This window comes from Mirounga leonina, unplaced genomic scaffold (assembly GCF_011800145.1).
Source record: "Mirounga leonina isolate KUSES-001 unplaced genomic scaffold, KU_Mleo_1.0 Mir_152, whole genome shotgun sequence".
NCBI classification, from domain to species: Eukaryota; Metazoa; Chordata; class Mammalia; order Carnivora; family Phocidae; genus Mirounga; species Mirounga leonina.
This window is the reverse complement of record NW_023270380.1, coordinates 19,926,398-19,949,655: the sequence shown is the minus strand read 5'-3', so window position 1 is coordinate 19,949,655 and position 23,258 is coordinate 19,926,398. Positions and strand designations below refer to the sequence as shown.

General features: G+C 53.7%; 1 protein-coding gene across 1 annotated transcript in view; it reads right to left on the bottom strand.

Moving 5' to 3' along the window:
* Positions 1–23,258, bottom strand: part of CNIH3 (cornichon family AMPA receptor auxiliary protein 3) — a 232,413-nt gene that overhangs the window by 157,638 nt on the left and 51,517 nt on the right. The window contains exon 3 of the mRNA XM_035008662.1: positions 18,813–18,919. The gene's annotated coding sequence lies outside the window, so the exon portion shown is untranslated. The remainder of the gene's footprint in view (positions 1–18,812; positions 18,920–23,258) is intronic.

Sequence of the window (23,258 nt, the reverse complement as noted above, 5' to 3'; positions counted from 1 at the left end):
CCCCTCCACACACCTGCTCATTAACGGTTCAGGACATACACCTCCTCTCAGCCACTCAGTCGCGGGGCACACAACTACCATGCCCGTGAGACTCTCACGGGGTGAATTAAGAACAAATTCAGGAGTTGGCATCGCTGAGTTTGCAGACTTCCCCCTCAATTAACACGTCTGATTTCTGTCCTTAGATCTGCCCTTCTCCCTGCCCCAGATCCCCTGCTGTCAGTGGAGGGACCAAGTCCCTTACACGAATTACGGGGGATGCTGGCGACGAGCAGTCATTCACAGCCCATCGGGCCAGCTGAAATTGTTGGGGGCATCTCCCTGAACCCCGAAGGAAATGGCTGTTACACGGCATATTCTGCGGTAACAGCTCTAAGTGCCATTGTACACACCATGCATTTGTGGCGCTTTAGCTAAAGAGCGCTTTTCCACGCGCGGGCTCATTTGCATCCCCCCACAGCCCCCACAGCCCTGTGAGGAAGACACCATCTTGCTCCCCTGATTCAGAAACCCCTTGCACCTCTCTCTCGGGACTGAGTCCAGGTCACCTCTCAGGGTCTTTCTCCAGCTCGTTCTCTCTACCGCATGGAGTCCAGCTCACCTGCTGCCCCTGGCCTGTGATTCCTGCAATAACCAGGCCCCCAGTCAGGATTTTCCTCTGGCCATCCTTGCTTCGAGCCAGTGAGACCACAACGACCTGCCCCATTTTTGTAAGGTTGTGCTCCCTCCATCTCTGGCCCATGACCCTTGAGCATTCGAAGAGCCTACATTACAGAGTCCACCATACATGTCACGTCCTAGCGGCTTACACCAACAGAATGTTCCCTTCCAGTGCGGCAGCTAGAAGTGTGAAATCGAGGCGCCCGCAGGGCTGTGCCCCCCTCACGGGAGGGAGCTCCATCCTTGCCTCTCCTGGCCGCTGGTGCTTGCTGGCAATCCCTGGCGCTCACAGGCTTGAGCTGCAGCACTCGGGTGTCCACGCCGGTTGTCCAGTGGCCTTCTCCATGTGTGTCCCTCCTTTCACGTGGCACATGGAATTACCTCTTCTTACAAGGACACCAGCCGTGCTGAATTAGGGCCCACCTGGTGGCCTCGTTAACTTGATCACATCTACAAAGACCCTATTTCCAGATATGGTCCCATTCTTTGGTCCTAGGGGTTAGGATTTCCATGTATCTTTCCGGTGGGCAAGTTCAACCACAGCAGATGGGTTCAGAAGCATAGGCTGGTAGGTGTCTCTGATTGCCTCATTTCTGAGAGGGCCGAAACCCCCAAGCATGTTGCCTACAGCTGGTGAGGACCTGCCAACACAGCACCTGCACCTGCCACCGGGAGATCCGCACTGGGATTTCAGAAGAAACCAGACTCCCGGACCTCTCCATTGCAGAGTCCGTCCTACCTGTGAGCCAAAATCCCAGCCCCTCGAACAGCTGTGAGAAGGTGAGAAACGTGACTGGTCACATCTGCGCGAGGCTTCACAAGGCTCAGGTGGAGGACACTGTCTACGGTGATGACGTGTAATCATGGAGGCTATATTTAGACTCTGTCATTACAGAAGATGACCCCACATTCACGTGGGTCTTACCGCTGGTCTTTTCCAGGTTTGCTCTCCTGAGTCCATTACTGCTGCTAAAGACTTTGATGCAAGAAAACTAATGTCTGTTCTGAGACCGCAGACTTGCTACTTGGGTATTCCAAGCCGGCAATTGGTATTTTTAACAGTCATTTTTTATAGAATCAAGGGACAAAATCTGGTGATCTCTAGACAGATTGGAGATCTAAAATTCTTAAATCTCCAACTCTAAACTATAATTCTCTGCTGCCTGGCCCTATTAAAATCAACTCAGCATTTCAGTTAACAAGCTCTACCCCTCTAGAGAAGGCACCACCCCAACCCCTCCACCGGCACGTGAGATCCTCGGTCACCTGGCTTAACCGTGCCCACACCTTATATCCAACCCCATGTCACTCATCCTGTTTATTCATTCAACAAGTAATAAGTAACCACCTACTATCTGCTTAGCAGGTGTTACAGGTTGAACATCATCCCCCAAAAAGAAGCCGTACCCAGTACCTGGGAATGGCACCTTGTTAGGAAATGGGATCTTTGCAGGTGTAATAAAGTTAAGATGAGGTCTTACCGAATTAGGGTGGGCCCTAATCCCAATTCTCTTCCCTTACAGGAAGAGAAGAGTCAGACACAGACACGGCAGGAAGAACACACGTGACGACCACGAGGCAGGACCACAGTGAGGTACGTGTGGGCGAGGAACACACCAGGGATGGCGAGCAACACCCAGCACCAGGCAGGTTCTCCCCTGGAGCGCCCTGGCCCTGCCAACACCTTGACTTTGGACTTGTACCTCTGGAACCATGACAGAATTTCCGCGGCGTTGAGCCACCCAGCTTGGGTATCTGTTAGGGCAGCCAAAGGAAGCCAACAGCAGGTGAACCCCTCAGTGTAGCCAGATCAGGGCCCCTTTCTCCCCTAATACTTTAATCTCTATCCCAGCTCCGTGACTTTGCAGGAGCATCTCCCTCCATTTGGAATGTCCTCTTCTCTACTCTCCTCTCCAGAAATCGGTGAGAGCTAACCTTTGCTCAGAGCCTAATTCAGGTCCCTCTGCTCCTTGAAGTTCCCTGGACGATTCCAGCCCACGTAAAGCTCCCCTGGATAGACTAGGATCGTATTCACTATACAAACAATACCACGTAGTCCTTAATTATTCCCTGTGCTATGTTGTCTTTACCACCACTTACTATCCATGTATCTTCCTGAGCCTCAACTTCCTTCTCTGTAAATGAGAATAACGCCCAAGGTGTTTGTGATGATTAAATTAGATGTCCGACCGAGTCCCATAAAACCGCAAAACAGTGCACCTAATACATATGAAGTCTTCAATAGAGCATTCAGCATATAATAGGTAGCGTTTTGTGGTGGTATTCCTGCTCCTATTGTTATTGGCTCAACTATTTTAGTTTTATCTCCAAAACCAGATCATTTGAAAGGTTTTGAAAACACAAACACTTCTACTATCTGCCACTTTGACCAGGATAGGTGGATTTTATTGCATTTAATTTAGCAAACCACAACTCCATAAACACCTGCTGGTTGACCCTGGGTTCCCAACTAGACCTCGGGCCCAGAGTCCAAGGGCTTCCCTGGCCCTCTGCTGCCACCCCCCGGGTGTGAGGCTCCGTCACCTCCCCCGGATGACCTCGAGAGCCTCGGCTGGTCAGTGTTTTCGCCCCGCACCCGCCCGCCCGCCCACTCCCAGCACAGCAGGCAGGGTACCCTTTTAACTTGTCACACCACGTCACCCCTCCTCTTCAGATCTTCCATCGGTGCCCATTTCAGAGGAAGATCCGAAGCCTTACAGCACCCACAGACCCTCTGTGCTCAGGTCTCCTATGGTCTGTCTGAGCCGCCCTCCGGCTCCAAGCACGGAGCCTCTGTCCCCACTGTCCCCGCTCACGAGGTGCTCTCCCAGGACCCTGGCCGCCCCTCCTACAGGACATGCTGTTTGGGTCCACGCCAGCCCAAGGTCCCGACCCCCGTACCCGCCTCCACTTGGTCTTTCTGCAACATACCTTAAAAGCACACACTTTCATTTTGCATCTACTATTCATTGTGTGACCCCCACCCCACCCCTCTACTTTCCCTTATGGGAACACAGACCCCACGAGCAGGTTTCTTCGTCTTTTTCATTCTGCAGCCCAAGTACCTAGAACACCTTCAGCACATCGTGGGCAATAGACATGTGTGTAAGGAATGGACTCCTCCTCCCCAAGTGGGCTCTAACCACTCTCTTGGTTTTATTTCGCCAAACCCTCTCCCTGTGGCCCCCAGTCATCTGGACGTCTCACCGTCCAAACCTCACACATGTATTCTCCGACGTGCAGCTAAAAGAACACTTGGAAATTCTCAATCTGATCAATGTCACACTCCTGCTAAAACTCCAACTGTTTCTCGTTACTTTCAGGATAAAAACCAAAGTTCTCACTTGGCCTTCACAACCTGGTCCCAACCCACCTTCGCTGGTCTACACTCCTCTCTTTACGAACTCTGCTGGACTGACCTTCCAGTTCTTCCGAAGTACCGCATTCCCCACGACCTGGAGCTGGGCTAGTTTCTACTCTCTCCAGGAAGCCTTAACAGATTCCCCGAGGTTGGGTCTTACTGTCTTAGACCCCATGCTGCCTAAAGTGCCTGGCGCATCTCTTCGTAACATTCACTAGGGGCAGGTAGGGACATTTAATACTCGTCTTCCCTGCAAGGCCCCAGGCTGCACGAGGGCGGGATCCACACCCACTTTATTCCCACTGTACCCCCAGCACCTAGATCAGCGCTTGGCATAGACATTTAGTAAATGCTTATTAAATTAATGGGGAAACCGATGTGCCTGCAAGGGGGGTGCACTCTGCTCTCCATCTCCACTCCTGCAACCCTCAATCATCCCCCCCCACCCCGCCGCTCTCTGAAAATCATCTTCATAGGAAGAGGGAAACGGAAGCCAGAGGGCTGCCCGCCCCCCCAGCTACACAGGGGAGAGCGCGTTTGCCCAGAGGGAGAGCAGGAGGGGAAGGGCATGTTGGACCCAAGCCAGGTTGCCGGGACATCAAAATTCCAGCGGAATAGCTGTGCGGTTTTGAGTGTATCTCACCCTCCAGGCCCCGCTCTGCTGTCTGTAAAGCGTGGATAATAACCCCTGCTTTACAGGCTGGCAGTATTAAATGAGATGCTGAATGTGAAAGCCATTCATAAGCTCTAACACCTGTAACACGCGCTAGTTAACGCTGGTAATGGGGACTTCGTGTATCCTTACATCGGACTGAATAACGGAGCAGCACTCTCTCAGGAACAGAGGCTCGGGTAGAAACTTCGGCAACGAAGTAAAACAATATGTAAATAATCATTTATATAACCCGATTGTGCGCGGCATCCCCCCCCCCAACCCCACCTTCCTTCCTGAATGACCTCGCTCCAGGCTCTGGAGGACTGCCCAGGATGCGCTTGGCAGAAGCTGTGCCTGAGCTCCAGACCGAGCCGAAGGGCCCCACGGAGGGACTGCTTCCTGTGGACACACAGGCACCCGGCAACGCCAGGCCGGCTCCCCTCCGTGGGTCTGCGGGCAGCTCTGGCTAAAACAGTCTCGGTCCCCATGCCCGCACTGGTGTGCAGAAATTCAGGATCCACCTCTAACCCCTCATAAAGCCCAGAGGGGTTAGAGGTAGGGTCTTATCAGAAAAAAGTCTTACTTTGTGCAGATTAGGCATAACTACGGAGTTAAAGGGACCCTTTCTTTTCACCATGGAGTCCCTTCTCAGTGCGCACAAAGCACTCCTTGGATGGGCACTGGGAAGTCATCTTGCCTCTCCGCTCCCTGCCTCTTGGGCCCTGGAGTCCCCTCTGTCCTCTTCCAGCAAGTGTCCTTCGTTGTGTCCAACCTTCACTTTGCAGGGCAGCGTAAGTCCACAGAGGTCTGTGTGAATCTGGATGAGGCCCAAGGTCCTTCTGATCACGCAGGGCAGCACCTCTCCGAAACAACCATTTCTTCTTGCAAATATTGGCCATGTTGATAGCACTCTAGCCCCCCTTCAAGCCCCTGGCCTGACACAATAGAATAATAACTACGCATCCCTCTTCTGCTCATACCTAAATCGGTTTCCTCTGCCATACTTTCTTCTGCATTCCTACTTTCTAGAAAATATGCTGATAAATAAATACACGGGCAAGTTGACACAGACTGATGTGTCAGAATGGAAATTCTGGGTTTCTCTGTGCCAGCAAGTGACGATCATCGGTGATCATTGGATCCCAGCGTTAACACAAGCAAAGTAAGAACAAAGCTTGGAAATAAAACACGCTGGTGACCAATGTTCATGAGGATGGGAGGCACCAGGCTCACCCCGCTCTCCCGTCTGGATGGGAGCGGGAGGGCTGCCTGGGAGAGGTTTTCCAGGACCACTGCGGTTCCCACCTCCCGCCTGCACTGGGCATGCACGCCACCAGGCAAGCAGCAGCAGCTGTCTGTCTCCCTGGGACCCAGGACAAGGGCTCTTGGGAGGCAGCAGAGAACCTCAAAATTCTCCAAACCTCATCTCCAAGCCACCAGCTGGCTTCCTGGGTGACCATGAACTACGTGGGGAATCTCTAAGATGTGGCATGTTTGGGACGTGACCCACGTGTGACGACAATATCAAGTAAGTACCATTTATTGGTTTCAGTTCATTCTTCTTTAAAAACAATTTTTGTCTTCATAATCTGATCATAAAATATATAATCAAGTAGAAATATAATATGTAATCATAGCAGCACATTTGGAAATACAAAAAAACAAAATCCAAATCACCTATAGTTTCATGACCTAAAGGAAACCACTATTTACACTGGGCATTTTCCTGTTAGTCTTGTGTGCATGTGTGTGCATGTGCACGTGTGTGCGGTGTGTGTGCATGTGTGTACATGTGTGTGCATGTGTGTGCGTGCATTGTAGGTACATGTGAGTGTGCATATGTGCATTGTGTGGTTCGTGCACATGTATGTGTGGTGCATGCATGCATGTGTGTGCATATGTGTGCTGTGCACATGTGTGTGCGTGTGTGTGTACATGAATATGTGGTGTGTGCGTGCAGGTGTGTGCATGTGTGTGTCGTGTGTGGATGTGTGTGTACATGTGTGTGCATTGTGGTATGTGTGCACATGTGTGTGTGGTACGTGCACATGCGTGTGTGCGTGAATGTGTGGCACATGCATGCGTGTGTGTGATACATGTGTGTGCATGTGTGTGTATGTGGTGTGTGTGCATGTATGCACGTGCTTGTGCATGTTATACATGTAGATTTAGATAAATGTATACACGTGTGTGTATACGTACATCCATATAATTTTTTATAAACTCTATGTGTTGTAATCTGTTTTTATGGCTTACCATTATATCAAGGTCAATTTTCTATGACTTTAAAAGTCTTTAGAAATCACTTGGCATGAAATCCCAGTGAACATTTCATCACAGGCCTGCAGTAAAAGCGTGCTGTGCTCCGGCGTGAGTCACTACGAGCAGGGTGCCCCCCAGGCTCTCCCGCTGTCCACTCCTGTCTCAGCAGAACCCACCCCTCTCCCGGGCTCGCTGCCTCAGGGACAACCGTCAGGCAGAGCCCACAGTTGTACCCGACAGCCATTTCGCTGGTGCTCTGGTGAACACCAAGGACAGCCAAGTCTCCTCCTGGAAGAAACGGTACTTTCTTTCCGTCAGGATTAAGGAGTCATCTTGGGGGCTCACACCATCCCTTGAACAGACAGGTGAATAAATACTGTCATGGTCACAGGGCGGACAGCAGGGTCCAGCCCCTCACGGCCACTGCCACCACGGCGCAAACCCCAGGGCAGGTCTGCAGTGACTCTGGTCGTCTCCCTCCAGGCACCAGCCCCGTGGGCAGTGTGGGCGTGCACACAGTGAGCTTGCAAGCTCATCAGGCTTTCTGAGTACCCACTTTTGGTCTACACTGCCCAGCGCTGACTTGGTGGGAAGATAAAACACAAGCATTCGTGATAGAACAGAACGGGAGAGGTAACAATGGCAATGGGAAGTGCTATGTCCCCAGCCCATCTCTCCGTGTCCCCAGGCACCTGACCGCACCTCAGTGGCCGCGTGGAGCTCGGGGGCAGCACAAACCCCACCCCCCGGATATGGCTGCCCAGTGTCCCCTGTCTCCCGTGCCTCACCAGCTCTGGGTGCTTTCTGCTCCTGTTCTGGTACCTCTTTGACTCACCTTCTAGCACCCTCCACCTGTACTCCTAGGAACCATCCCTCCTCAAGCCCATATTTTACCCCCCTGTTCCTTAGCCTGGATCTGAGGCCCCAAGAGCCCTGGCCCCAGAACACCACTGGTCTTCTGGTCTTACAATAGGTCGAATGCTGATGGCGGACAAAGCCACTGCCTTCCCCCTCCTCCACGGTGGGAACGCGCTGCTGCCACGTGTGTGTCCCACCATCGCCATGACGTGCATGCATCGTGCACTACCTCAGCTTCAGGTTCACAAGGACACACTGGCCATTGAGGGTGGGGCGTCCCTCCTTGGGGGGGGTGCACGGTGCCAGGCAACGTGCCGTGATGTACGGTAGGACAAGTCCTCTTGGGCTTTGGAGGCCAAACCAAAACAAGAGCACATGTTTGACGAGGCCTTCCCTCCACTGTGTTAATTCCTGACAGGTGTTTCAAGAAAAGCTGCTGCCCTCTCATTTGCTGAAGGAGAGCTGCTGGCCGTCAAATGTGCCCCAAGCGCACGGACATGATTATGCATTTCTCGTAGCCGATCGTGAGCCCGGGATTCTTGGCTGCAGGTTTCAGAAACCCGACTCACGTGGCCTCAGGCAAAATAGGAGGGCTTTTTGTTTGTTTGGTTTTTATTTTTTGTTTTTTAGAGAGAGAGCACAAGCCCGGGGGGGGGGGGGGGGGCAGGTAGAGGGAGAAAGAGCATCCTAAGCAGACTCCATACCCGGCACGGAGCCTGACGCGGGGCTCGATCTCATGACCCTGAGATCATGACCTGAGCCGAAACCAAGAGTCGGACGCTTAAATGAGCCACCCAGTGCCCCAAAATATGAGGCCTTTTTGGCTCATGCCAACATGAGGTACAGGCGCGTAATTGTCTCGGCACTTGGATGAGGACATCAAACCTGGTCTCTCCGTCTCCTGCCCTATTTTCAACTTTATTGGCTACATTTGGGCAGACGCCTCCCATGCAGCCACTCCAGGCTTATGTCCCCCCCACCAACCACTCTCTCCCCCCAGAGGATTCTCAAAAGCTCAGAAGTGGAATCTCATGGCTGGGGACCTGGTCTGCATCTCATGCCTACCCTTGAATCCACCACTGTGGCCCAGGGAAGGGAATAAAGCGTGTGATCTGAGAGTCAGCAGAAGCCTCCAGAAGTTCTCCAAAAGAAAATCAGAGAGTGATCACCGTGAGAACAGGAAACTGGCATCTGAAGGCAACGATAAAAGGCATGCTGCAACCCGCCCCCTGGCCTCTCGTGATCTCCTTAAACCTTTCTTTCTATTCATACAATTTCAGCAAAATCCCTGTAACTATGCCACACGCATCCCCAAACTAAATCACTCCCTCTCCAGACAACCTAAAATTACGTTCTCTGTTTGTGTCCAGCTCCAAGACCAGGGTCTCTCAGTGAGGTCTGGCTACAGCACCCCAGAGTTGGACACCTTTAGACGGAATGACAGAAGTAAACATTCCCGACACGTACAAGCGTTCTCGCATACCAGAGTGGAGAGAAAACAGGACAATGCAGTAGCATTTCCCATTTGGCAACGAGAAGGGGGAACAGCATAGAGGCTCAGCAGTCCTTTGCCAAATCCTGTTCCGCTGGACAAGAACAGAACGGCAAGGAAGCGTGTTCCTGCAGGCAGGGAGGTCCCTCACCAGCCCACAGCCCTGCTTCCCTCTCTGAGCGCATCCCCTTTGCCCCTTGTCCATTTCCACGTCTGGGGAGGATCCGTTAGTGACCCCTCGCAGGTGCGGCAGGCTTGGGCATCAAGGGGCTGCCCAGCATAGGCCCTGTTAGCCAAGCTCAGATTTCTCTGGAAAAAGAGCCCCTCAGAAGCCTTGTACTTAGTGCTCTGTCAGCCCATTTGCATTTAGTCATTTCATGGGATATTAATCAAAGCAAGAGAAGTTGTCCTAACTGCGGGCTCTGGCCTGGGAGTTCCGTCTCTTAACAACAGCCTGAGGGCTCTACCCTCCCCCTCAGCTTGCTGGCCCCCACCCCCTCCCCCACCCCATGCCCACCCCAGCAGAGAAATTGGGAATACACCTGCTTCCCGCCCTGCAGCCCAGGGTCAAGTGTTCTGTCCATGAGCCACTGATCTGCACTCTCACCCCAGCTCTCTTCTCCCACAGCCTGCGAGCCATCAGAAGGCTTCTCAAAATGTTGTTGACACACAGCAAAGGGTAGAAATCACCCACCTTGCAGCCCCGTGGAAATCACAGAGGTGGCAGGCCAGCATCACCCTCGCCAGGCCAAGAAACAAGGACACCAGGGCCCTCCCGGTCACCACCCTCCCTTCTGCCCAAGGGCTCCACTCACCGTACACTGGTTCGGCCTGTTTCTGAAGCTCATGTAAGTGGAACTCTACAGTATGTATCCTCTTCTGTCAAGCTTCTCGCCCTCACATGGGACCTGTGCGCTCCAGTCATGTTGCACGGACCGACAGTTGGCTTTTGTTCATTGGTGAATAGTGTTCACGATGTTCTTACCCATTCCACTCAGTCTTTCCAGTGTGGGACTATCACAGACAACATCACTAAAAATGCTGTGTCGCCGGTCGGGACATACAAGCGCTCGCGCACCCACGAGCGGAATTGTTTGGAAATGCACCCATTCAGGAAATACCGCTCTGCTCTGCTAGGTCGCTGCTTGGCCCCACCAGCAGGGGGCGACAGCTCCAGCAGGTGCTCCAGGTGTGCGGCCCAGGTCTGCCCCCGCAGCCATCCCAGTGGAGGGTGGGCTGAGATCTCCTAGATCTCCTACCGCCACTGTCGCGTTTCCCGGATGACAAGGGAGGCTGAGCGTCTCTCCGTGTCGATTTGGATACCCCTCTTGCAGATGCCCACTTTGCTGCGGGGCTGGTTATCGTCTCTCATTTAGTTGTAGGAGCCCTGGACGTGAGCCCTTTGTGCTTCCGTGAGCTGTAACACCTTCTCCCGTCCTGCGGCCCTTCGCTCTGCAGTGAGGTCTCTGACGACCACGAGGACGAGTGGCCCTCGGGCTCTGGCTCCGTCTTTGGTCGGTCTTATCTTCTGCTCTGTTTCTGGTCTTCCTGCTTCTTCCAGAATGACTTCCATCGCAGGGCAGAGAACCTGCTGCTCCCTGTCCTACAAAGCACCACAATACCTGGATCTCAGCTACCAAGGGCAGAAAGGACCTTTTTTTATCCAAGACAAATGTTTCTTCCTTTTCTCTCCCAGATGGACCAACTTTGGGAGAAGTTTATCTCTTTCTCATAGAAACTCACTGGGAACTTCCAGAAGGAGCCAACACATTCCACAGCCTAGAAGGTTCTACCAAGAGCTTTAACGAGGACAAGAACACAGTCTCAAACAGCACCTGTCCTGGGTCCCAAGAGAAAGTGGGCAACAATTTATGGCTGGTCTGTTAGAGTATCACAAAGACTGCTAACTCCGCAGCGGGCGAAAGGAAGACCCTCGTCACCGTCCGTCCTACCTGGGACGGTACAAGGTAGCACCCCACTGCTAGGCACTGGCTCCCGGCAGGAGTCTTTCACAGCTCAGACTGGCTTACGGATGTAACAGGACAGAGAGAGGAGGGCGGACTAACCAGGTCATGTAACTGAATGGTCCAGCCAGAAGCTGCCCAACAATTTCGCCTGGACCCGTCTCTCACCTCCTTCAATCCCCCTCTCCTCCAGGGTAGCTTCGTTGGTTCATTCGGCATCAGCGAGCATCCACTCCGGCTGGCCTGCTACCTTCGCAGACACCCCAGGGCAAGGCAGACCCGTCTCTTCCCAATACTCAGACACTGAGCCCCGCCTCCTGGCTTGGATCCCGTTCCCCCCCTTGGAACGACGGGGGCAGAATCCTCTCCCACCGCCCTCCACACCCAGAGGGAAGCCGGCATGCGTCACTAAAGGAGACACAGTGGGTGTGGGGAGGGGGAAACAAAGTCATTCACGAACTGGAAGCGCGTTAATAACTTGTGGCGAATGCCACCACTTGCCCACCCCGTGTCCGTTCCCACTACCTCTTCTTCCCGGCTGATGGAATCTCAATTTTGTTTGTTTGGCAATATGCCTGGTTTCAGGACATCAATCACCAAATCAAAATTAATAAACACATTCCCTTTTTCCAGATTATTTTTTTTAAGATTTTATTTATTTATTTGAGAGAGAGAGAGAATGAGAGACAGAGAGCACGAGAGGGAAGAGGGCAGAGGGGGAAGCAGACCCCCCGCTGAGCAGGGAGCCCGATGTGGGACTTGATCCCGGGACTCCAGGATCATGACCTGAGCCGAAGGCAGTCACTTAACCAACTGAGCCACCCAGGCGCCCCCTTTTTCCAGATTATTTAATGGATGGATTCATAACAAGCTCTGGTCAATAAGATAGAGGGAAAATCTGCTAGGGGAAAGATTTTCCTCCCTGAAAGGCAGAATGGTTCGTGCAGAGAGCTCCCGTGCTACCCGGGCCCACTCCCAGCACCTGCCTCTGGGCATGGTTGTATGGGGACGCGATGGCTGGAGCCTCTGCAGCCACCTTGTGGACCTTGAGGGGAAGGCCAGGAGAATAGCAGGAATGCCAACCCAGAGCCCTGATGTCCTGGAGCCACGGACCCAGCCCCAGAACCACCATCCCCGGGCTGCTGGTCAGGAAAGCCAGGCTATCTTACAGCTGTACACAGCCTAACTATTCCACTACACATAGGCACCTCTCCACAGCAGTGGGAGACAAGGAACAAGCAGACCTTCGGTCAACCACCCTTTGCTGAGTCAAAACTATCTGGGTTACCATCAACCCATGGTAATCAAAGACAGGCCTAAAAGAGGGACAAGCCACAGGTGCTCCTCCTGCCCCTGAATCTCTGTCACTCTTTTCCCTTTCCCTTGTATGAAGTCGAGCCTTAGGAAATCGATGACATTCAATGCGTTCCAACCTACAAACAAGGCAATTTCATATGGTTCAACCTCATGCAAACTTGTAACCAGAAGGGACGCCCTGCGTCTCTGCATGAACCCTGCTTTCACAGCTGTGGTGGATCCTCGAGCAACATTTGGAAGCAGAACTTGGAGTAGAGGTGCAGGGGGGCTGTGACAGGTGCAGCTGCTGCTGAGCACCCTGGGAGAAGAGCTCACCGCCCGTCAGCTGGGCGCACAGCCTTGGCCTCTGGGCACTCTAGCCTAGCGCTACCCAGTAGAACTTCCTACCATGACGCCCATCTTCCATTCTGCACCGGCCAGAAGGGAACTCAAGTCGTGTGTGACAGCTTGAGTCCCATGAGCACTGGAGCTGTGGCCTAGTATGACTGAGAAACTGAATTTTAATTGCATTTAATTTTAATTCCTTTCCATTTCCATTATTGCAAGCTGGCTTGCGGCAACCATAATGGATAGTGCAGCCCTAGACTTGAATGACCATCCCCACGGCCTCATTTAAATCGCAGCAACTGGCCTTGAGCCTGCTCTGTCATTCTGGTAAAAGCGACATCAGCAAACACGACCCAAGTTGCAGCGGGCGGAGGGCGTGATAACCAGGCTGAAGCCTGAGCGAGGTCTGGGTGGGGAGGCCCGAGTCAAGTGTGTGACGTTGCTGCGAGGTCACTCGGTAGGGCCGGCACCTGCTGCTGAGCTGGGAATACTACACGGAGGCTGGAAAGCTGCCACGCTTGGCTCACTTCTCCGCGGAGGTTGACCTTGGGGCAACTCCAGGTCCTAGTATCATCTCCTCAGTTTGGGCATTTACTGAAGGGTGATGACGAAGGGTGGTGGCCGTTAGCTCACCATTTGTCCACAAGCCTCTCATCCTCTGGAACCAGCCCCATCGCCAGAAATGACAGTGTCTGGAGTGTCTGAGGCGCGCCTCCTGGCACAGGGCTCTGCCTGTTGCAGCACGGCTAAGACAGCTAGGGAAGCTCATCTAACAATTTAAGGCTCTGAGTGTCTCCCCGCCCCCCAGCCAGGCACTGCTGTAAGCCCCACGGGCCCACAAATGAGCAAGATGAGCAGACAAAGTCCCTCCCTGCATGCACTTTACTTTCACATGGTCCATTCTAAGAGGGCTCCTTGCAAATAATCATTGGAACGATCCTGCAAGCTCAACACCCTGGCAGCTTCCCACTGAAAACTAAGTGCTTTTGGAGAAGAGCTCGGTGTTCCAAGTAGTTTGGCATACACCCCACTCCCGTGCAGCCCTTTCTACCCAGGAGCCTGTCCTGGGCTCCCACAGCAGGCTTTGGGGAATCCTGAGAGCACGCATCATGGCTAGGACAGATGACACATTGCCAGGCCAGACCCAGGAGCCGCTTGACCCTGAGAACATCCAGGGAGGCCGAGGAACACCTGGAAGGCTCTGCGTGGTGAGCAGCTCAGGACTCCAGCGCTCACTTCTGCTCCCTCCAGATTCTTAAGCAAGTCATGCTTCTCAACTCCGATCACAAGACGGGGGGACAGATGTCTCCAGGACATACTTAAGACTGCCAGTTCGTCCTGCGAAGAGTCTTGAGAAAAGATACCATCAGTATGAATCAAAAGTATGACTGTGGGACTATCTGACTTGCAAATGGACCACCGTGACTTCTTGGTCAGTTCGTGGAGTTTGATTCATTCACCCACTCAACCAACATTGGTGATTAGTGCCCAGAAATATGCTAAGTATTTAAAGAGTACAGAGACTAAAAATATAAATGGTGCCTGGCCTTGGGAAGCTTTTAACAGCAGATGGACTAACAAACTGGTCATAACATGGGGGATCAGCACTAGCAACAAGGCACAAGGCACACAGAGCCCAGGGCACGGCCGTGTGCAGAGAAGAGGCTTGTGGGCAGAGGGTGTCAGAGAAGGTTCCCCAGGAAGAAGGAGCCCCAAGCTGGGTCTTACAGATGCTCCGAAAATGGTGTGGTTTATCTTATTTGTTTAAGAAAGAGAGAGAAAATGCACATGAGCCAGGGCAGGGGGAGGGGGGCAGAGGAAGAAGCAAGCTCCCTGCTGAGCAGGGAGCCCGACATGGGACTCGATCCCAGGACCCTGGGATTATGACCTGAGCTGGAGGCAGACGCTTAACCAACTGAGCCACCCGGGTGCCCCTGAAAACCGCATGGTTTTAACTTAATTCTCACCACACATCAGAACCACCTGAGCCCATTCCCGACTAATTAAATAAGAACCTTTGAAGCTCAGGCCCAGGCCAGGTGTTTTCTAAAAGCTCCCAGGTGGTTCGAATGTGCGGCCAGGGCTGCGATCCACTGTCCTTCTAGCTGGTGGGAGAGGCAAGTGGTGTGTCCCTGACTAGTCGCATTCCCAGGTTAGCGTGGCACCAACACACAATTCAAGCCAAACCAACCAACAAGATGTAATTCATATTCATTGCAATGAACTAGAAATAGACACAGTAATGAAAGCAAGACCCAGGAAAATTCAGCGATGGATGATTTATGTGGGGAAATATGGCAGAAATCACACGGGTCCAGAAACGTGAGCCCCTTCGTTTGGAGCAGATGCGTCGCAGAGTAGAGGTACTTCCGAGTTAACCCTGACCTGAGCCTTACATTAGGAATCAAGGCAGTACCGGAAGCCCTGACCTATCTCCATACACACCCCCAGCCCCCCGCTCTCTGCCCCAAGGGGAGAAGTGACAGTCACACACACACCTCAACGAGACGCCTGGTGTTTAGCGGGAGGACAGTGAGGAAGGAATGAAGAAAGGGGCATGATAAAGTATAGTAAGACGTTAAGAGAAGACTGCAGGTAACGCAGCATAGTCCTCTACTTTCTACCGTGCACCTTTAGGAAAATGGACTGTCAGCTGGGGGACTGGCCGTGGCTGACGTGTTCAGAGCTATGATCCTGTGGCGAGGGCCCCGGCTGCAGTGCCTGAGGAAGAGCAGGACGACTGTGCGGGGAGGATCTGGAAGAGCCGGGTCCTCAGGCCTCGGCGGGGAGCTCCCTCCCAGGCAGGTGTCAGTGACACGCGGGCCACCTGGCCCACGCCTAGACGCTAACGGGCCCCGAAGCGGTATTTCCCATCCTGCCCCCCACTCTGCCTGCCTTAAACCCAGTGTGTACGGTGAACCCTGGTGGCTGGGAGCTGGTTAGCCCGCTGCTCTTCTCAGCAGAGTCCCTGGCTACGGAGCACCTGCTTGCCCGCCTTAACCCCTGCACTAGGCCTCCCCCATCTCTGGTCGGCGTGAACCTTACCTTCTTGGGGCTTGGCGTCTGCCTCGCAGTGTTCTCGTCATGGGACATGTCCTAGCAGAGGGTCAAAATGCCCCCTCAGTGACGTAAACTCAGAATCAGAGGCCCCGAATGAGAACACCGGATAAGCCTCACTTGGTCCTTACTACTTGCAGTGAAGACCAGCGCAGCGTTCTTGGATCCGGAGCGCGGTACCACCGACGCGAACGAGCTCACTCCGCTTCCCTCACGTAAGTCACAAGCAAGAGAGCGAGCGAGCGATGTCAGCCAACGCGCACATCCTCCAGGTCTGCAGGCTTCCACCCAAGCGGGTGTGCGGCATCAGCTGCTATTCCATGGCCAGCTACATGCAGTACAGACAGTCTCCCGGGCCCGTCCCTGGGGTCTCGAGCCCAGAGTCAGCCGGGTTGCCTGACGGTAAGCGTGGTAGTAACTGCCACTTATGAAGTGTGTCCGGCCTTCAGAGGCTGACCTAACGCGTGACAAATGTTACCTCATTCCATCCTCACACCACCCACGGGCTCGGGATCATCATTACCTCCTTTTGCAGGCGATGAAGCTGAGGCCGGAGGACGTAAAGTGACTTCCTGAGGTCCCACGTGGAGAGTCGACCCCCCAGCCACCGCGCCCCATCTCGAGGGACCCCGTCCCTAAGCACGATTCCTCTGTCGGAAGCATAGGCGCCTGACTTGGACCAGGAGGCTGGCTTCTAGCCCTCCCTCTCCTGCTTGCTTGGCCCCATGTGGGGTGCTCCCTCGGGGTAAAATGAGGCTCGTCCTCCCACCCTGCCTGGGTCGCCAAGTGACCGTAGCAACTGCGTGAGACAGAACGGCTCTGGGGGCAGCACCAGATCCGTCTTGCATCCCCGGCCTGTGCGCTCAATTAACGTTTATTGAAGTAATAGTGCATCCAGAGTGCTCGGAAGCTGAGCATCGTTGGTGCGGACCTCCCAGCTGCAGAGGGCGCTGCAGTCGGCGGCCACCTCTGGGAGGCCCCCCAACCTCGCTGCTGCTGCAGCCTCCCCAACAGCGTGTGCATTCATTTCCAACATGCCCCGACCCCGGCCTCCAAACCCCCCCGCCGGCCTACAAGCAGCGACAGAGGGCCATCATTATATCCAGCAGCCGCTCGTCACGTCAGCCCTTTCAAAGCCACCAGCGTCCCCATGACCAGCAGTCGTGACCTCTTCACTGGGGTGTCAGTAATGACCTGCCAGGATTTCTCCTTTGCAAACATTCGCTCCGAAACAGAAAACCAAGAACACACCTCCCATCAGACAGAAGCACCCTTGCAGCTGAGCCACCAAATGCCAATCCAGGGAGACAAGTAAACCCCAGTAGGGCCGACAGGAGCCCCACCCCAGTCTAGCAAAAGCTCGGGTCCGACTTCATGCATCCTGGTTTATGGGACAGCTCAGCTAATAAGCTCCCAGGCTGTCGCCCCTGCACACCCCATGGGCTAACGCCCTGAGAACCAGGCATCCCTCCACAGCAGCTCGGGTCCGTGGGGTCGGTGGGGTCCGTGGGGATCGCTCTCCATCGGCTCAGGAGAGCTGAGAGGATTGAGGGAAGTAGCTGAGATGCACACACACGAAGCCTGTCCCAGATCTGCCCATCACAACAGACAGGGGCCACAGCTCCGGGCCTCATGTGGAATTCTGCCCTGGAAACAAGCCAGGCCGGGGGAGTGGACAGAGCCATCAGATTGCACACCTGTGGCTCCTAAAAAAAACCCCAGAGGGGTCCCAGGACGGCGCTGCGAGGACAGGACATGTCATCGTAACCCTGTGGAGGGACAGAACCAGCGGGGATGATGTGGTGGCGGCAGAGGGTGCTGCGAGGCCCCCCGTCTACACGGTCATGCCCTACCTGTGGCAGGCACCACACGGCCCATCAGCTTCTGCTGTGCAGGACCACGCTGCCATCCACACGCCCCGGGGATGGCTGTCGCGACACAGGGGGGTGGGCCCCACTGTCTGGGGTGGGGGGAGGCTTTGCACTCACCCAACCCAAAAGGCAGAAAGCCCAGGACTCTTCCTGGCAGCCCTGTGTCTGTGAGGTGTAAGAATTTGCCGTCTGTGGCACTGAGCTGAGCCCTGAAAAGCAGCAGTGAAGGTCACCGTCTCGTGGAAAAGCCCACGGACGTGGCCACATGGCAGCAGGGTTTGTAGTTGAATATGAAGCTGGAAAGGTAAACCAAGGTTGGGCTGTGAAGGCTCGATATGCCGACCCAAACTGCCTGCACTCTATCTCTACGTTTGTGATCTCTAGATTTGGGGGCAGTAAAAGATGACCCAGAAGGTGAAGGAGGAAAATATTAAAACTTCCATATCCAGGTAGCCCCTGCTTTTTGGAAGTTCACCTTAAGCCACTTTGCTGTTGCTGAAGACCTGCATTAGTACCTGTTCTTGCTAACTGAAGGATATCCGAAGAGGATTTTCACTTTGACGAAAAAAAAGTGAAAAGCGAAAATCGCATTCAGCATCCCTGTTTTGCAGCGAGATGCTATGGGGCAGCGCCCGGAGCGGCGAGAGGGGCCCCCCCAGCTCCTTCCCCGGGACCCACACTCAGCATCTCAGCATCAGGCCGCCAGAGCTGTGGACTGCGTTTCTGAGCATCAATTTGTCTTGTGCGTCCATTAGCAAGATGTGACCTAAGATGTGTCAGAAAAGCCTAAGGCAGATTATTTTTCGGGTCTGGGAATACTAAAAAAATCTTCCCTATAAATCGATACTAACTGCTTCTTCTCTACGCCATTTTGGCTTATGGAAGTTTTCACACTCCACTTCCTGACCCGCTGCAGTCATTTTTATATAATTAAATACAAAATAAATCAAGCTCCTTCAATATTCACTCTAAGCAATGCCTTTCACACCTTCACCTGGTGCACGCATCAGCGATCGGTCATCGAGGCGTTGAGGGATCAGACCCCGGGTGACAGCAGTGACTTCATCCCTGGGCTCTCCATCCACACAGCGTGACCTACAACAGACAAGCTTCGGTAAGTGGAATTACAGAGCAGATCTAGTTGTTCACTAAACTAACCATCCAAAAAATGGGCAAGAGGCTTAAAATTTTTTCTAAAAAAGGAACTGTGGATTATATAATAAGGGAAGACAAAGTGAACAAGAAGAGCAGTCGTGGTGAGCGCTCAGTCAGCCACATCGTCAGGGAAACAGTGATAATATAATCAGCTTTCACACGTCAGCCAAACAGTTGCCAAATTATCAAGACTACCTGAAATGCATCCTTACATTCAGTGTTGGGAACGAGAAACCGAATCCAAGGCATCAACGTGCCTCAGGTATTAGCTGACAATGGCAATTAACAAGATGTCTAAAAGTACTGTTTACATGATCTTCACCTTGTCTTTTCTGAATTTTTATGCATTCTTCAAAATGAGCATAACATACTGGCACCGTAACATGCGTATAAAATTACAGACGACTGAGCACACATCTGCTGACGCCCACACTCAACACCCCCACCGCCCGCCGCGGGCAATCAAAGGTGGGGAGCTGGCCCAGGTCCCCATCTGGGCCCTGCACTTCCCGAGACTCCGCCACAAGAGGAAAACCCTTCCGGAGGGAGGCTGAGCACTGCCTCCTTCACGGCTGTGTCTGAGACCACCCCAACCCCGACGCCCTCCAGGCTGGACCGGACTCTCCCTGGCCACGGCCACCGGCCAAGGAGGAAACACGCCCAGCTGAATTCCGCGCTGCACCTCAGGGTTGTGGGCCGAGTCACACCAATCCCACACATGCGAGGTAAAGAAGGCACCCTAGATGCTCTGGTGGCAACATCAACTCGGCCTCACAGTGTGTATTTGGAGAATGCTGATTTTCCATACATGCTCGTGGCTTTCTTTGCAAATCAATCCGTGTACATTTTTTACCAGTGGTCGTTAACATACTGAGCCAATCACGTAGCAGGAATGCAGATTAGTGTGTCAAAAGCAGGCGAGACAGGAGGTGAAGGGCTGTGGATTGGGAGGCCCTGGGCCGGATGGCTTCCCGCAGTGCCCAGCCAGAGACTCCACAGGCCCCTGTTCTCTGCGGGTACAAACCGGCACGGCGTGAGGCGCTCACAGAACCATGGGATCTGCACCAGCACCATGTCCTGTCCGTGTGGCCTGAACAACAATCACGGATTTCTTTGGGTCCTCGCATGGCGGGGGCAGGGCGGGAGCGGCGAGGGAGCTCTCCGGGGCCCCTTTTACTGGGGCACTGACCCCCCTCGTGGCGGCTCCACCCTCATGACCGATCGCCTCCCCAAGGCCCACCTCCTAACACCCGCACCCTGGTTACGGTTGAGCACGTCAGTTTGGGCCACGCACCTGGTCTGCGGCTCCCTATTGAAGACGAACAAACTCACGCCGAGGGATGCTGACTGCGGGGCTGTGGGGGGACAGCGGCACCGCCTGGCGGCCGGGCCCTGACCTCCGCCCTGCCTGGGCACCCCGAAAGCCTCGGGCAGCTTTTGGTGTAGGCTTATAGGAGGAGGGGGTGCGGCTGGTCTGTTCGACCACGAGCTGGGAATCCAACTGTGACCGAGGAAAGGACCAAATCCCCGGAAAGAGAGTGAGGAGCAGACGAAGGAAAACGTGAGTGTGAGGCCCCGTGGCTGGGCCAGGCTCAGCATCCCGGCACAATTGTGCGGGTTTGGCGCCCCCTGCTGTCCCCTTCCTGCCTGTGTCTGTGTCCTGCGTCCCTGTCCCCTGTGACCTCTTCCCTGTGTCCCCCTTGTCCCGGCTCCTGTATTTCCCATGTCCTGCCAGAGACAGATGTCCGACCATGGTGCCAGTGAGGGGGGTTCTGCAAAACGAGCATTTAGCCATGGAGGGCACAATATTGCAAAAATGCACCTGAATCATCAGCCATGTCAAATCTGATTTAAGAGCATCAAGAGCAATAAGGTGTCGGGCTGGGGCATTTCGATCATTTCTTCAAGAAACAACTAATTAGCTTCTACACTGAGCCAGGAGGCATTGTCAATGTACAGAGGGTATTTAATACAGGCTGGGGCAGGTGCCCTACTCTCAAAGTCTTTCCACCCAGGGAAAAAGGGGGGAAAATGGTTGAATCATATCAGTTCCTTTATTGACCTAACCACTTAAGCATTATCTCCAATGTCAACAACAATGCTGTAGACTAATGAATTCCAGGTTACAGACGGGGAAACTGAGGCTCGGAGGCCAGAGGACGTAGGCCAGAGGTGGCGAGGCAGGTCTCAAGCCCTGGTCCGCCTGACTCCAAACTCCATGCTCTGTGTACCCACATCCTTCTGTGGCTGGTTCTGTTGTATGCAGGGGGAACAGAAGCCACCCGCGGCCACACGTGGGCACACATCTGTGACAGTGTCACCTCGGCAGCTACAGGAACGTAAGGGCGGGATGGGGTGCATACAAATGTTTTATTTCCTTTACTTTAAAAACAAAGTTTTGGGGTGCCCAGGTGGCTCAGTTGGTTAGCATCTGCCTTCGGCTTAGGTCATGATCCCAGGGTCCTGGGATCGAGCCCCGCATCGGGCTCCCTGCTCCACGGGGAGCCTGCTTCTCCCTCTGCCACTCCCCCTGCTTGTGCTCGCTTACTCTCTCAAATAAATAAAATCTTTTTTAAAAATAAAAAATAAATTTAAAAAAAACCAAAGTTTTAAAGCCACATATAACTCATGGTGCATTGCAAAATAAAAATATTTTTAAGTGCTAATAAAGGTTGTTAATGGTAGAAAAAAGTCAATATTTGTTCATTCTGGTTGGTGGGTACACGGCTGTTCAGCTCCATATTCTCCATACAGCTCCATATTTTAAAAAATTTTCCCTAGGGGCGCCTGGGTGGCTCAGTCGGTTAAGCATCTGCCTTCGGCTCAGGTCATGACCCCAGGGACCTGGGATCGAGCCCCGCATCGGGCTCCCTGCTCGGCGGGGAGCCTGCTTCTCCCTCTCTCTCTGCCTGCCACTCTGCCTACTTGTGTTCTCTCTCTCTGTCAAATAAATAAAATCTTAAAAAAAAAAATTCCCTAAATAATATTTTTAAAGAAGAAGGAAAAGAAACTGAAAGGAAGGAAGTATCCTCCAAGGATCTGAATATGAAATCATGGAACCAGTCCACCCGCTGAGCGCTTACGCATGAGTGTGACTATGAAAACACAGGTTCGGTCCTCACAGAGAAAATCCAGCTATTTATACGGCGTTTTCACCTGGGGACCTCTGAGCACCTCACCAACAGGAATTAATTGCCCCTCCTGTCACCTCCTGAAACAGGAGTGCTTCACAGATTGTTAAATCACGTCTGGGGAGAAGGATGGGTCTGGTCTGACAGCACAGCGTGGATTGGGACTGGAGGCCCCGGGTAGGACGGCAGCTGTGACCGTGACCGTGTCCCCGCCTGCCGTGCTGAGATGTGCCGCACCTTTAACGGGCAGTTCCTACAGAGGACAGCCTCCTGTCTTCACAAGAAGCCCCATCTGAAAATATCCTTCCACATATAAATAGAGATCTTTTAGGGGCGCCTGGGTGGCTCAGTCGGTTAAGTGGCTGCCTTCGGCTCAGGTCATGATCCCAGGGTCCTGGGATCGAGCCCCGCATCAGGCTCCCTCTCAGTGGAGAGTCTGCTTCTCCCTCTCCCTCTGCCTGCCTCTCTGCCTACTTGTGCTCTCTCTCTAGCTCTCTGTCAAATAAATAAATAAATAAATCTTTAATAAATAAATAAATAAATAGAGATCTTTTTCAGGGACAACCCAAACCACATCCTCTGGCTTTTATTTTACATATTCAGCCAGGCTTTTCCAAGCACTGGGCCTCCTTCCCTGGGTCCCCTCCTCTCAGCAGATGGGGCCTGGGAGGAGCAGGGACACCTGTCGGCAGCAGGGGCTCCAGAACTCTGCGGGATGTGGGTCCTGGCACCCATCTTCTCCGCGGCAACGCTCCCTGCCCGCCTGACTCCCACAGCACGCAGGGCCAGCAATGGGCCGAGACACTAACAGGGGTCTGGGCCTCCTCATTCCTCCCTCAATGCCTGGCCTCCCTCCCGGGCTCCAGGCTACCGCCTGCAGTAATCCTAGAGCACAGATCTGATCCCCGCTGAGAACCACGCCTCCCTGCCTGGGGCAGGTGGATCTGCACGCCTTGCACGCAGCCTGCAGCTGGCAGCCTGGCCCCCGCAAGCCTCCACCTGTCCTCCCCTGTCCCCCTTCCCAGGAGCAGTGCACCCCACAGGCAATTCCTCAGAGAGCACCCGCAGACTCCCCCAGGCCCGTCCAGGGAAGGAGTCCCGAGCTCAGCTGTCAAGTTTCAGCGAGAGGTGCTGGCAGCGGAGGGCCA